Source organism: Ischnura elegans, chromosome 11, assembly GCF_921293095.1.
Source record: "Ischnura elegans chromosome 11, ioIscEleg1.1, whole genome shotgun sequence".
Classification (NCBI taxonomy): Eukaryota; Metazoa; Arthropoda; class Insecta; order Odonata; family Coenagrionidae; genus Ischnura; species Ischnura elegans.
Genome location: NC_060256.1, coordinates 76,162,138 through 76,175,735, shown reverse-complemented (window position 1 = coordinate 76,175,735; position 13,598 = coordinate 76,162,138). Strand labels below are relative to the sequence as shown.

At 33.5% G+C, this 13,598-nt stretch overlaps 1 non-coding gene across 1 annotated transcript; it reads left to right on the top strand.

The window, feature by feature from the left end:
* The first annotated feature begins 13,250 nt into the window (after positions 1-13,250).
* On the top strand, positions 13,251-13,323 carry Trnas-gga. Its single transcript has one exon. It is a non-coding gene; the product is annotated as a tRNA-Ser (tRNA).
* The last annotated feature ends 275 nt before the right edge of the window (positions 13,324-13,598 follow it).

The window sequence follows — 13,598 nt, the reverse complement described above, 5'->3', positions numbered from 1 at the left end:
TCCACGACACTTTTTTAATTTTTTCACTCTCCGCAGTAAAGACACATTTATAATAAGGATTTTTATCACGAATTCACGTTTTTAATTTTTCAATTCATCGCAATGAATTCGTGTTTATACAAGGATATTCATTTCCAAGTAGCATTATACATTGATTCATTATCTGCAGTAGAAATTCGCCTTTATAACTAAGATTCCCAAGTAAAATTTTTATTTTTTTCTCTCTGCGTATAGTCGCATTTATAACTCGGATTTTTATTTCAAAGCCACAAATTAAATTTTTAATCACCAGCAGTGAATTCGCGTTTTTTACCTCGGATTTTCATATCCAAGTCACATTTTTTATTATTAACTCATAGAAGTGAATTTGTATTAATAGCAAGGTTTTTTATTACCAAGTGACATTATTAATTTTTTATCCTTAGCATTGAATTCGCGTTTATAAATGTGATTTTCATTTCCAAGTCACATTTTAAATTTTTCCACTCATAGCAGTGAATCAGCTTTGAGTGGAGAGATTTGCTGGAATCTGCTGAATTCGCGTTTTTTAACTCGGATTTTTATATCCAAGTCCCATTTTTAATTTTTTATCACTCCGCAGTGAATTCGCGTTTTTAATTTTGATCTACCTTTCGCAGTCATATTTTTATTTTCTACGTCTTCGCAGTAAATTCACGTCTATAACAAGGATTTTCATTTCCAATTCACATTTTTAATAGTTTCAATGTCCGCATTAAAGTTTTGTTTATAACAGGGATTTTCATTTCCAAAACATGTTTTTGAATTTTTACTCTAAGCAATAAATTCTCATTTATAACAAGGATTTTTATTTCAAGGTGACATTTTGAATTTTTTCTCTAACCGCAGTAAATTCGCATTTTTAACAAGGTTTTTCTTTCTCATGTCACTTTTTTAATTTTTTCACTCTCCGCAGTAAAGACGCATTTAGAATAAGGATTTTTATCTCGAATTCACATTTATAATTTTTCCATTCATCGCAATGAATTCGTGTTTATACAAGGATTTTCATTTCCAAGTAGCATTATACATTATTTCATTATCTGCAGTAAAATTCGCCTTTCTAACTAAGAAACCCAAGTAAAATTTTAATTTTTTCACTCTCCGCATAGTCGCATTTATAACTCGGATTTTTATTTCAAAGCCACAAGTTAATTTATAATCTACTGCAGTGAATTCTCGTCTTTTACCTCGGAATTTCATATCCAAGTCACATTTTTTATTTTTATCTCATAGAAGTGAATTTGCATTAATAGCAAGGTTTTTTATTACAAAGTGACATTTTTAATTTTTTACCCTTAGCAGTTATTTCGCGTTTATAAATGTGATTTTCATTTTCAAGTCACTTTGTATATTTTTCCACTCATAGCAGTGAATTTAGTGTATCACTTGGATTTTCATATCATATTTTCAATTTCCGCTGTAAATTCGCGTTTATAACAAAGATTTTCTTTTCCAATCCACATTTAAAATTTTTTACTCTTAGCAGTGAATTCGCGTTTATAATAAGGATTTTATTTTTCCAAGTGAAATATTTAATTTTTTCACTCTCATAGTAAATTCGCGATTATAACTAGTATTTTCATTTTGGTATCACATTTAATCATTTTTCCTCTTTTAGTAGTGGACTCGCGTTTATAATTCGGATTTTCATTCCCAAATCACATCAATAATTTTTTATCACTCCGCAGTGAAAACCGTTTTTAACTCACTTTTTCATTTCCAAGTTACTTTTTTAATTTTTTATCACTCTGCAGTTATTTCTTGTTTATAACTCGGATTTTCATTTCCAAGTCACATCTTTAAATTATAATCACTCAGCAGTGAATTACCGTTTCTAACAAGTATTTTTATTTCGAAGTCAAATTTTTAATTTTTTGACTCGTCGTAGTCAATTCGCGTTTATAACGAGGATTCTCATTTCCAAGTCAAATTTTTTATTTTCTTACTCTTCGCAGTGAATTCACATTTATAACAAGGATTTTTTTTCAAGTGACATTTTATATATTTTTTCACTCTTCGCAGTAAATTCGCGTTTATAAATGGGGTTTTCATTTCCAACTCGGATTTTCATATCCAAGTCACATTTTTTATTTTTAACTCATAGAAATGAATTTGCATTAATAACAAGGTTTTTTATTACCAAGTGACATTTTTAATTTTTTAATCTTAGCAGTGAATTCGCGTTTATAAATGTGATTTTCATTTCCAAGTCACATTTTAAATTTTTCCACTCATAGCAGTGAATCTGATTTGAGTGGAAAGATTTGCAGGAATCTGCTAAATTCGCGTTTTTTAACTCGGATTTTCATATCCAAGTCCCATTTTTAATTTTTTATCACTCCGCAGTGAATTCGCGTTTTTAACTTTGATCTACCTTTCGTAGTCATATTTATATTTTTTACGTCTTCGCAGTAAATTCACGTTTATAAATGTGATTTTCATTTCCAAGTCACATTGTAAATTTTTCCTCTCATAGCAGTGAATCTAGTTTATCACTTGGATTTTCATATCATATTTTCAATTTCCGCTGTAAATTCGCGTTTATAACAAAGATCTTCTTTTCCAATCCACATTTTAAATTTTTTACTCTTAGCAGTGAATTCGCGTTTATAACAAGGATTTTATTTTTCAAAGTGAAATATTTAATTTTTTCACTATCACAGAATATTCGCGATTATAACTAGTATTTTCATTTTGAAGTCACATTTTTTCATTTTTCCTCTCTTAGTAGTGGATACGCGTTTATAACTCGGATTTTTATTTCCAAATCACATCAATAATTTTTTATCACTCCGCAGTGAAAACCGTTTTTAACTCGCTTTTTCATTTCCAACTCACTTTTTTAATTTTTTATCACTCTGCAGTTATTTCTTGTTTAAAAGTCGGATTTTCATTTCCAAGTCACATCTTTAATTTATTATCACTCCGCAGTGAATTACCGTTCCAAACAGGTATTTTTATTTCAAAGTCAAAATTTTTAATTTTTTCACCTTTCGTAGTCAATTCGCGTTTTTAACGAGGATTCTCATTTCCAAGTCAAATGATTTATTTTCTTACTCTTCGCAGTGAAATCGCATTTTTAACAAGGATTTTTTTTCAAGTGACATTTTATATATATTTTCACTCCTCGCAGTAAATTCGCGTTTATAAATGGATTTTCATTTCCAATTCGGATTGTCATATCCAAGTCACATTTTTTATTTTTAACTCATAGAAGTGAATTTGCTTTAATAACAAGGTTTCTTATTACCAAGAGACATTTTTAATTTTTTACTCTTAGCAGTGAATTCGCGTTTATAAATGTGATTTTCATTTCCAAGTCACATTTTTAATTTTTCCATTCATCGCAATGAATTCGTGTTTATACAAGGATTTTCATTTCCAAGTAGCATTATACATTATTTCATTATCTGCAGTAAAATTCGCCTTTGTAACTAAGATTCCCAAGTAAAATTTTTATTTTTTTCTCTCTCCGCATAGTCGCATTTATAACTCGGATTTTTATTTCAAAGCCACAAATTGAATTTTTAAACACCTGCAGTCAATTCGCGTTTTTCACCTCGGATTTGCATATCCAAGCCTCATTTTTTATTTTTAACTCATAGAAATGAATTTGCATTAATAGCAAAGTTTTTTATTACCAAGTGACATTTTTAATTTCTTACTCTTAGCAGTGAATTCGCGTTTATAAATGTGATTATCATTTCCAAGTCACATTGTAAATTTTTCCACTCATAGCAGTGAATCTAGTTTATCACTTGGTTTTTCATATCATATTTTTAATTTCCGCTGTAAATTCGCGTTTATAACAAAGATTCTCTTTTCCAATCCACATTTTAAATGTTTTACTCTTAGCAGAGAATTCGCGTTTATAACAAGGATTTTATTTTTCCAAGTGAAATATTTAATTTTTTCACTCTCACAATAAATTCGCGATTATAACTAGTATTTTCATTTTGAAGTCACATTTTTCATTATTCCTCTCTTAGTAAAGCATTCGCGGTTATAACTCGGATTTTCATTTCCAAATCACAAGTGAATTTTTTTTTACCGTTTCTAACAGGTATTTTTATTTCGAAGTCAAATTTTTAATTTTTTCACTCTTCGTAGTCAATTCGCGTTTATAACGAGGATTCTCATTTCCAAGTCAAATTTTTTTATTTCTTACTCTTCGCAGTGAATTCACATTTATAACAAGGATTTTTTTTCAAGTGACATTTTATATATTTTTTCACTCTTCGCAGTAAATTCGCGTTTATAAATGGGGTTTTCATTTCCAACTCGGATTTTATATCCAAGTCACATTTTTTATTTTTAACTCATAGAAGTGAATTTGCGCTAATAGCAAGGTTTCTTATCACCAAGAGACATTTTTAATTTTTTACTCTTAGCAGTGAATTCGCGTTTATATATAAGATTTTCATTTCCAAGTCACATTTTAAATTTTTCCACTCATATCAGTGAATCTTCATTGAGTGGAAAGATTTGCTGGAATCTGCTAAATTCGCGTCTTATAACTCGGATTTTCATATCCAAGTCCCATTTTTAATTTTTTACACTCCGCAGTGAATTCGCGTTTTTAACTTTGATCTACCTTTCGCAGTCATATTTTTATTTTCTACGTCTTCGCAGTAAATTCACGTTTATAACAAGGATTTTCATTTCCAAGTCACATTTTTAATAATTTCAATGTCCGCATTAAAATTTTGTTTATAACATGGATTTTCATTTCCAAAACATATTTTTGATTTTTTACTCTTAGCAATGAATTCTCATTTATAACAAGGATTTTTATTTCCAAGTGACATTTTTAATTTTTTCTCTAACCGCAGTAAATTCGCATTTTTAACAAGGATTTTCATTTCCATGTCACTTTTTTAATTTTTTCACTCTCCGCAGTAAAGATGCATTTATAATAAGGATTTTTATCTCGAATTCACATTTTTAATTTTTCCATTCATCGCAATTAATTCGTGTTTATACAAGGATTTTCATTTCCAAGTAACATCATACATTATTTCATTATCCGCAGTAAATTCGCCTTTGTAACTAAGATTCTCAAGTAAAATTTTTATTTTTTTCTCTCTCCGCATAACCGCATTTATAACTCGGATTTTTATTTCAAAGCCACAAATTTAATTTTTAATCACCTGCAGTGAATTCGAGTTTTTTACCTCGAATTTTCATATTCAAGTCACATTTTTTTATATTTAACTCATAGAAGTGAATTTGCATTAATAGCAAGGTTTTTTATTACCAAGTGACATTTTCAATTTTTTACTCTTAGCAGTGAATTCGCGTTTATAAATGTGATTTTCATTTCCAAGTCACATTTTAAATTTTTCGACTCATAGCAGTGAATCTGCTTTGAGTGGAAAGATTTGCTGGAATCTGCTGCATTCGCGTTTTATAACTCGGATTTTCATATCGAAGTCCCATTTTTTATTTTTTATATCTCCGCAGTAAATTCGCGTTCTTAACTTTGATCTACCTTACGCAGTCATATTTTTATTTTCTAAATCTTCGCAGTAAATTCACGTTTATTACAAGGATTTTCATTTCCAAGTCACATTTTTAATAATTTCAATGTCCGCATTAAAATTTTGTTTACAACAAGGATTTTCATTTCCAAAACATATTTTTGATTTTTTACTCTTAGCAATGAATTCTCATTTATAACAAGGATTTTTATTTCCAAGTGACATTTTGAATTTTTTCTCTTACCGCAGTAATTTCGCATTTTTAACAAGGATTTTCATTTCCATGTCACTTTTTTAATTTTTTCACTCTCCGCAGTAAAGACGCATTTATAATAAGGATTTTTATTTCGAATTCACATTTTTAATTTTTCCATTCATCGCAATGAATTCGTGTTTTTACAAGGATTTTCATTTCCAAGTAGCATTATACATTATTTCATTATCTGCAGTAAATTCGCCTTTTTAACTAAGATTCCCAAGTAAAATTTTTATTTTTTTCTCTCTCTTCATTTATAACTCGGATTTTTATTTCAAAGCCACAAATTTAATTTTTAATCACTTGCAGTGAATTCGCGTTTGTTACCTCGGATTTTCATATCCAAGTCACATTTTTTATATTTAACTCATATTTAAATTTGCATTAATAGCAAGGTTTTTTATTACCAAGTGACTTTTTTAATTTTTTACTCTTAGCAGTGAATTCGCGTTTATAAATGTGATTTTCATTTCCAAGTCACATTGTAAATTTTTCCACTCATAGCAGTGAATCTAGTTTATCACTTGGATTTTCATATCATACTATTAATTTCCGCAGTAAATTCGCGTTTATAACAAAGATTTTATTTTCCAATCCACATTTTAAATTTTTTACTCTTAGCAGTGAATTCGCGTTTATAACAAGGATCTTATTTTTCCAAGTGAAATATTTAATTTTTTAACTCTCACAGTAAATTCGCGATTATAACTAGTATTTTCATTTCCAAATCACATCAATAATTTTTTATCACTCAGCAGTGAAAACAGTTTTTAACTCGCTTTTTCATTTCCAAGTCACTTTTTTAATTTATTATCACTCCGCAGGGAATTACCGTTTCTAACAGGTATTTTTATTTCGAAGTCAAATTTTAAATTTTTTCACCTTCGTAGTCAATTCGCGTTTATAACGAGGATTCTCATTTCCAAGTCAAATTTTTTATTTTCTTACTCTTCGCAGTGAATTCACATTTATAACAAGGATTTTTTTTCAAGTGACATTTTATATATTTTTTCACTCTTCGCAGTAAATTCGTGTTTATGAATGGGGTTTTCATTTCCAACTCGGATTTTCATACCCAAGTCACATTTTTTTATTTTTAACTCATAGAAGTGAATTTGCATTAATAACAAGGTTTTTTATTACCAAGAGACATTTTTAATTTTTTACTCTTAGCAGTGATTTCGCGTTTATAAATGTGATTTTCATTTCCAAGTCACATTTTTAATTTTTACTCTTAGCAGTGAATTCGCATTTATAACACGGATTTTTATATCTAAGTCAAATGTTTAATTTTTCATTCTTCGCAGTGAATTCACGTTTGTAACAAGGATTTTCATTTCCGAACCACATTTTTAATTTTCTGTAATTTAATTTTTCCATAAATTATTTACATGTTGAGGGTAATTTCCACCATAAAACCTATTTTTTCAATTTTGGAATGCTAAATGAGTTTTGACCCAGACATGGTCCAAAATCAGTAGAAAGCATCATGGCAATATTTGGAATCATTCCCTTAAAAATAGGTATATTGCATAATAGAAGTGAATTATGAGGGTTGTTTTTTTCCAACCAATTGCCATACAAATGATAGGCAGGTACTGCATACGGCTACTGTGCATCCTCTGTGCTTCTTGCTCAGTCATTTTTGAGCATAAGTTGTAAGTTTTAGGTTTGTCTTGAACTTTATGCTGATAAATGGAAAAATGTTTTGAAAGAAGAGAAAGGTGATATGGATTCAAACTGACACAGTACAAAAAAGCAATGATCACAACTATGGATGAATGATAAATCAATGAGCAAACCAAGATCCTGTTAAGATTTATATTTAATGTGTAGTTTCGTATCTTAGCGGATAATGCCATTTTTTATCAACATAAAAAGTTACTGTGTATGTTGGTCATTAAGGGTTTGTTAATTTACTTTGTTGAAAATTACTTTACTATAATGATTGAGAATAAAACCGAAGTAAGATAATGGAACCTGATTTTTAACTTTAACTGCTGAAGCTTGTTCAGTTGCGCAAAGGCAATGTGTACGGACTGCCGCAATAATATTTTTTTATCTGATATATTAAGTGATCCTTCATGAATCGAAAGGTTATGCCACTGCTTTTTGGGATTGAAACTTTGTGTTGTTTATGGATTTTATGCAGCTGGTGGCAACAATAAATGCAGTTGCTCAAAGAGAAACATTAAGCCAATTGTGGAGAGCCATTTGAATCAAAAGAAGAGACTTGCTGATTACTGGAAGTGTTTTAATCTTTAAAAACACTCATTCCATCAGCTTATGAGCAGCCCAATTACACCTTGAGCAAATTCAATGGAACATTTTCAATCACCCATAGAGCAATCCCAAGCTAGTACGATGGGACTTCATCTTTTGCTGGCATCACATTTTGGCTAAGCATTCTCAACCAGACTATGCACATTATGCGAATGATAAAATCAGTGGAAAGACATAAGTGTTAGTCAATGTTCTATGAAGATGGTAACATAAAACTTGTCCACTGACACAAACAAGGGCGGATCCAGGATTTATATCTGGGGTGTCACAAAGGTCTCAATGACAAATGATCTTCTCATAGTTGAGATTAAAAATAGCATACAACTATTCCTGAATGAAATATTTTCTTTATTTTAATTTGAAAGTTATAAATATGAAATTAAATGATTAAGGCTACGAAATACACGAAACAAAACGAATGTAATCATAACCATATTAAAAATCTTGCCTATTTTTTTAGCATCTGGGGGGGGAGAATTAAAAATCATTGAGTAAATTAATCTGGTTCTACATTGTATATCCATGACACATATCCAAAGATTATCCAAAATAGCATGTCTGATAAATGTCCACCACCATGCACATCCTATGAATAAACTATTAACCTTCTCACTGTATGATCTGGCTGGAGGTAGTGCATGATGTATATCAGTGGTGTAATTATAGGGAGAGAAAAGGGGATATGGCCATCCCCCCCAAAGCCTCAGAGAAATAAAAAAATATTTAATGATAATGTCTAGTTTTGACATGTAATAACTGCATCTGCTTAAAGTTAAATACATATTTAGTTCCAAAATGATGCAAAATGTTATTTTTTTAGAATTTTCCGTTGACCCCACACCGATCGCCACCCCAGGGCATTCCATCCTCCCTATCCCCCAAAGCATATTCCTAGTTACACCACCAATGCATAACCAAAGAACATCCAAAATATGCCATTACATGTCTGATAAAGTCCCACCACCATGTAAGTACATCCTGTGAAGCAACTCTGAACCTTCTTGCTATAGTATCTATGCAGGGACCGCTACACTTGGGAGGGGAAAACAAAGCAATGGGTATGTCCGTAGTTCATTTGCTTGCAAAGGAAAATCTTCAATCTTCAATGGATATATGCATGGTTTATCCACTTGGTCAGGAAACCTACTGATGTTCATAGGTAAGTTCGTAGGTCTGCTGTTCAACGGTAAAGGGTTAATTAACCCGACTTTTAAAATCCAGTGAAATGGCAAAAAACCTGTGTGTATCATCCTTTAGCTTCTACTCCAAAATTTTCCCTTTTCAGACCACTTTATTTTGCTGATTCCAAGATCTTCAGTATTCTTATTTCCACTTTCTGGCTTTCTGGTCTTCTCTCAGGTGATCTACATGATCTCATGGTCCATGAAGGGGAATGGGGGTAATCCCGTAATTAACCTCACTTCAATAAATTACACGAAAGTAAATTTTACCCTGTTTATTATGATGGTAAGCGATACAGATTAGTGGCGCCGACTCCATGGGGCCTGAGGGGGCCCGTGCCCCCTCAAAAATTTGTTATGGGTGTGAGGAAAAAATGTGTCAGGCTTGTTGATTTTCCCCGGAATGTCCAGATATCGAGTTATCAGGGTTCTAATATTGATCATACGACTCTTCTAAAATGCTTAAAAAACTTAAAACTCACTACTTATAAAATTTCCCAGGGCAAGATCCCCAGTTCGGGCCCCCCCGATATTTTTTGTAAGTCAGCATCCCTGATACAGATGCTCTATGTCTCTCGTGATTGGAAGTCCTTCTCCCTTGCCTTTTCGTCAGCGTCTCTCTCTCGCCGCGCCTTCCTGGCGGTAGGTTCTGCGTACCCTGGTGGCGGCAGTAGAGAACTCAGGGTCCCAGGGCAACAACCTCAGCCAGGTGGCTGGCCTTGGTGACGGCGCTTGAAACTAAGAGCTCCCCCACACTCCATATCCCTATTCTGAGAACTTTATTGTGTCTTACCAACGACCCTCTTGAGTAGTCCTCACCCAGATATCCAAGTGGAAGGCCAGTTTACTCCCAGAATACAGGGTGTTTCAAAATGGATAGTAGGGTTTTTAAGGCTTTCTAACAGTTATTACGCTAAACTTAGAGCTACAAGTAATGCATCAACCAAAAGAGCAACTCAAACAGTTTTGCATATAAATGTGCAAATATTCAATGTGTGCACCATTCGTCACACAACACACGTAATGATGATATGTGAGTTCTTCCCAAACGTTGATTAGTGTCTCTCAAAAATTGTTGCAACAGCTGTTTCAATCCTGTTTCTAAATTTATAAAAATCAGCTGCTAGTGTAGGAAAGGATATTATTATCACCTAGAAGTTCACAACCCGATTTAATACAGAATGCATGTCGCACAATAACTACAGATTCCATCTTTTCAAACAGTAAAACACAAAGTTTTCTGTTCACAAGTCACCATATTTGCTATTAGAGCTCTCTAATGCATGGGGATGAAAAAATTTGGTTCACATGCATGTTATTGCCAACAAACAAATTTATTTTAGTTGCTCATTCATTTGATGTTTCACTTATTGTGGTAAGTTAAGTATAGTAAATGTTATAAAACGTTAAAACCCTGATATTCATATTGAAACACCCAGTATTTTACTTAATATTAATATAATAAACTTAATATACTCTTATGTATAGCATTAAAAGCCGGGTGGAATAGCTGTCACTTCTCAGGGTAGTAATGTGGTGATTTCCTCTTGCCTTCCACATACTACAGCAATTAGAGTAAAAGTTACCATACCTTCAGTGCTTTGAACATATGTACCACTACAGTCTCCACCTTCACTTACATGAAATAGAACTGCCACCCACTCCTCTGCATGTTGGACAGCATAATTAATTTTTGGTAGTCTTCTGCCACTAAGTCATCTTCATAGGCTTGGAGAATCATTTAGGTGGACTGTCATACCCAGGGAGAGTACCATTCCATCTAAGAATGCCATCACTTTTTGTTTCTGACCTGATTTGATGAGTCAACTCACTTATATCACAGCTAACCATCTCAATCCCTTTGTAACCTGGTGGCTACACTCAGTGGCTTTAAGCTTAGCAGAAAGATTTTTTAACCCTCTCCTGCTGTCGGCCACAGTTGGAAAATGTTTTCCGTTCTAGGATTAGCATGAGAATATTTTAAACCTATCTGTACGGAGCTCTTTTTGGGGGTGGAGTTATCCTTGTGATGACCCTCAGATTTGGGACCCAGGTCAACGGGGCACCCATCCTTTACCCCTGCCACTGGACTACACCCTCTAACACCCTCTATACCACAAAACCATGGTCAACTTATTGCGTTACCAGTGTATTTTTCAACCAAACATTGTATTTGATTTTCAATAATTTTATCTTCCGAAAGAATTACTAACTTCTAAAATTTTTTTGTTAGTACATATTAGTAAATACAAGGTAAGAAGGCTATAAGTCCGGAAGTCTGTTATTTTTAACACTAAAATTTTGTTTTAAATTGCTTACGCACAGAAGAAAATGAAGAATTCATTTGAGAGTATTAAAAAATTGTAGTATGCAACAAAATATATCATTGAAAAAACTATTGACTGTATAACCACTTTGTATCTTATGTATTCCTGCAGTGAGGATGATCATAAATGAGTGGGAGGGTCGGGCTTAATTGCAAGGGGAGTGGCCCTAAGGACTCACTAAGTTGGGTCTCAGGCTGGGCCTGAATGCATCAGACAATCGCTATCTCAGCGGACCTTTCCCTTCCCTCGCATTGGCCGGAGCCAACGCCCAGTCGTTTGCATCAAAAACTCCGCAACAGCGATACCCAACGTCAGGTGTTCTTCATATGAAAATGCCCATCGACTCCACCTTACGTCTGGCATGAAAGGGTTAAATAATGAAAAAATGCTCTTTCACCATAAAATTCATTATATAAATCTTGTCAATTGTTATATTTGTAGTTGTAGGGTGGTAGGTAGCTGTACCACGCTGGTGCTCTCAATACCATCCCCACATCAAGAAAGAGAAAAAAAACTATTGTGAAGACGATGAATAACATTAGTAATTTGGTATTCGATTTCCCTTTATACACTGAGGTAGAAGTTTCTCATACAAAAACCAGCAGCATGCCTAATATACACACCAAATTGCCTGCATTCAACTTATCTGAAAATCTCCTCTCAAAGTTGGTGTTATCTTCATGAAACTGTCCCCAATGTTAATCTGAAACTGCTTCAAAATATTCTATGAAAAGGTCTAGGTGTGAATGAAAGAAATGCATTTTAGTGATACGTTACACCCAATGGCCTAATACGCTGACAGAAATTCCTCGACATGGGCGAAATAATCATCACTTCTTTGTCACCCAAGAAGTTCTAACACACGTTTCAGAATCCAAGCCAAGCTCGATTTTCTTTATGATTCAGGTGTTTCATAAACGTTGAATCTTGGAAAAGTTTCCTAATCTGGGGGACCACGAATTTCTTCCTTTGTTTTAGACTCACTAAGACGAGGACTTTAAGTTAAAAATTGAAATTCAGCTCCTGTCTTGCCAATTGCTTTCACAAAATATTTCATCTGTCCTAGTTTGATGTGCAATGGTGGCAAGTGAATATTTTCTTTCGGAACCAGGGAAACATGAGAGAAATTTTTATGACCATGAGTGAAGCTTTCGCGCAGAGGCCAGTTCCGTAAGATTTAATGTTTTTCTAGGGCGCGGCTGCTGTATTCACAAAGGAAGCAGCAGTATTTCGAGAAGCCTGATTGCAGTCCCGTGAGTAGAGCAACAACGTTCAGATCAGCGCAAACTTACCAACCATAATCACGATAATTAATATTTTCGAGGATTCGGCTGATATTTCTGTACGTATCCTTCATATCGATAGAGTATGTAGATAGGATAGAAGGTAACTCATTTCCATTGGCCAACAGGACACCGAAAGAGTTGACTCTGGGTTCGCTAGAGGTATACTGAGGGAAGATGACGACAACTTCAATATACATAATTGCTTTGAGAGGCTGATACTTTGTGGAATTCCATGATTAAGGAGAAAGAATAATCGTGCGAAAGATCCACAGAGAAAAAATCATTCGCCTTGACCGGGATTCGAACCCGGATCCCCCGATTTCCGGTCGAGTGCTTTAGCCAGTGGCATCATATGCTCTGCGGTCCAGCAACACCTTGTCCGGTAGTGTCCGAAAATATCCACAGGGAGGAATGACGCCTTGGTAGCTTAACTGGCTAAAGCACTCGACCGGAAATCGGGGGATCCGGGTTCGAATCCCGGTCAAGGCGAATGATTTTTTCTCTGTGGATCTTTCGCACGATTGTGCTTTGCGGGTGACTCCCGTAAAAGTTATCACCGCGACTAGTCCCGGTATACTTTAAATGAGAAAGAATACTTTTTAACTCCAATGATAATATAAAAACCTCAATCTTATATTTTTCATGGAATTAGAAAGTATTAATTTTCCTTTTTGTTGGGATCCAGGTGCCGGCCGAGACAGTCTACTGAGGCGGCTGACTACCGCAGAACCTCTGTGTCATCGCCTGCCGTTCATATAAAAGGC